General features: G+C 35.3%; 1 protein-coding gene across 1 annotated transcript in view; it reads right to left on the reverse strand.

Annotated features, from left to right (window-relative positions):
• LOC121876874 (cytochrome P450 2L1-like) overlaps positions 1-2,185 on the reverse strand; it is a 36,335-nt gene extending 34,150 nt beyond the window's left edge. Inside the window, exon 1 of the mRNA XM_042382397.1 lies at positions 2,046-2,185. The gene's annotated coding sequence lies outside the window, so the exon portion shown is untranslated. The remainder of the gene's footprint in view (positions 1-2,045) is intronic.
• Between the last annotated feature and the right edge of the window lie 576 nt (positions 2,186-2,761).

A 2,761-nucleotide genomic window follows, 5' to 3' on the forward strand; every position in this document is an offset into this window, starting at 1 on the left:
CCCAGGAGTTGCATCACTCGTACTCCGATCGACATGACTGGGGGATCATTTTGACTCAGAACTCATGAGAGTGTAGGCCTCTGGCTCCAACTAATCTCAAGCCGAAAATAGAAGGAGGTTTCGCTTATTTGGATATCAATAAAAAATTAACTACTGCGTCGTAACGATGTTCAAAAACAAACATTTAAACTAACCTAAAAAGTCGCCAGGTTCCAGTGAAATATTTGCTAGAGTATTAAAGGAATGTAATGTCGAACTTAGTATGCCTTTGTCGAACTTGTTTGACATCTTTTAAATCGGGAGTTGTACCAGGATCCTGGAGGACAGTGAATGTAATACTAATTTTCAACACTGGAGATAAGCACTATTCTGAAATTATTGTCCAATCAGTTCAATATCAATTGTGCTAAAGTTATTGGAAGCAATATTTAGTAGGTAGGAGGTAGTAGGCAGCTATCAAACAGGGAGGTACTACCGCCTGGGAAGATATTGGGAGCATAATGTATTGTCTAGTGGTAGACCCTCTGCCATATGGCATCACAAAAATTGTGACCCCCAGGTTGTTGATCTGACTTTCTGTCTGATTGTCTCAATTGCTTCGCTGACAACACAACATACATAATATCGTTTCTCACTCTTGATTGTTTTTTATTTTTGTATTATTTATTTATTTATTTATTTATTTATTATTATTATTATTCCATACCTTGCGCCTGTAGAGTAGTTTATTTTTTTTATTGAATTTGTACAAGTGATGGTTGAAATGTAAATTTGAAAATAAATTCATTATTTTGGACTGATTTATACCAATCTTATCCAATGAATTACAGGTGAAAGTGATCAAATGTTTACTGAACCTCACATCCGAAAGAACCTACTACACCGATTTGGAGGAAATGATAAATAGAAACCCTAAAATCAAGTAGTCAATGCGTTGTTTGTTCGAAACAAGGCTAATCAACTTATTAAGTACTAGGGTTCATATCTAGGAGTGTTAGAAACAAGACATGGAGATAAAAACTAAGGTACAGTACTTAACTATCAGACTAGGAGCCAACACGTAGCAATAATTTTAAATTACAGGAGACAAATTCAAATTTAGGTGTGAATAGATAAAAGTTTATCTGAAAATAATAGCTGAGGATGAGTTGAACGATTTACCAAAACTATCATCCACTCAAACTCACAGGGAAGCTTCATATATAGATTAGACAGATAAATGTATGATAAGGGTTGGGTCTAAACAGGGCTCCCTAGTATGAACCAATTGGCCTACTGAAGATTACTCATTTTAATGAATCGTTATACCATAATAATATTAAACATATACCAAAAGTATTTGCATTTCCCTGACAACCTTTCAAAGTGTAATATGGCAATATGGGTCTTACAATTAATCACTAACTAGAAATTACTGCCCTTTTATCTTTTATCTTGTTTCATAAAAAACTCATTTACAGACATTCATCTTATAGACAGTATACTTGTGTTATCACGAGAACAAGAAAAACAGACCAAGGTTAAAGACAAACAGCTTCAGAGTTTGGTACTAGTCTCACCGCTTCTGACTCGGTCACGGGTTATCTTCAAGAATCAGGTTGGATAATAAACTTTCCTTACATTAAAAAAAAAATCTTTCCTCTTAAGTCAAAAGTTTATTATAAGTATTTTCGTTTTAATGTAAGGAAATTTTGTTCTGGCCAAAACCTTTGTGGCGAACCAAAATATTCAAACACTAAACTTTAGGATTTTTTTTCCTTAGCCTTCGTCTTATTTAAATAATTTTTTTTTGTAAATATACTGAGTTAAAATAGTCTCAGTATAATCTTAATGTTGCTTTTTGAACCTATTTTAAGTTTCAGTTTACCTTCATTATGTCTTGTAGCCTATAATCTTAAACTTTGTTCAATTTATTACTAACGAATGGATATGACAACTAAGTTTTGTACAAAACTATGCGTATAATTATCTTAAGTTTTCATCACTGCCATAGACAGGATTATACAATGACAAGAAGCAAATAAGATACAAGAGTAACGTCTTACCTCAGCGTACAGTACTGCAGCAACTTATCTCTCTCAGACTCTCACTACTCAACACAGTCAAACTGCCAGGGCGCTAGTGACAGGGAAAGAGATTCAAGAGGGTTCAGGGGTCTGAGGGGTGAGCCACTGTGCCCGCTTGCCAGTAAATATATACTTGAGTGGCACTTATCGTACTATGATTGTCATCCCTTTATCTTCAATGTTAGGCTTTATTCTTGAGACATCTTACTTACACTTGTTACTACAGCTCACCTCTAGTCAAGTTTGGTGTTTTATAAATAGCATTATCAAACAAACCGATTTTAGAGTACAAATTTAAAGCAAATTTCACAAAAGAAAGGATAAGGATATTGGTGGCGATTATCTTACATCAGGCAGACAAGAATGTGCACGTTGTCCATCGCTCACATGAGAATAACAGATACCACACAACGAGGATTAGAGAAATAATGGCGAAACCACAGTAGAAGGAAGACGTGCAAGATACGAAGATGACGAATAAATGAGCAGGGTGGGCTATCACAGATTTAACCTCTGATAGCGATGCAGGAAAACAGCATCAACTGTATAGTACAGTACATGTACAGTAACAAGTATCTAAAACAAGCATCTGCCAGGATGGGTCCGATGACTTCTGAAATGCTAAATGCAACTAATAATGTCCAGGAAGTGTTGGAATGCGTGGCTCTGTGGTATACTAATCCTACTACATTTGG

Source organism: Homarus americanus, unplaced genomic scaffold (genome assembly GCF_018991925.1).
Source record: "Homarus americanus isolate GMGI-L3 unplaced genomic scaffold, GMGI_Hamer_2.0 scaffold50281, whole genome shotgun sequence".
Taxonomy (NCBI): domain Eukaryota; kingdom Metazoa; phylum Arthropoda; class Malacostraca; order Decapoda; family Nephropidae; genus Homarus; species Homarus americanus.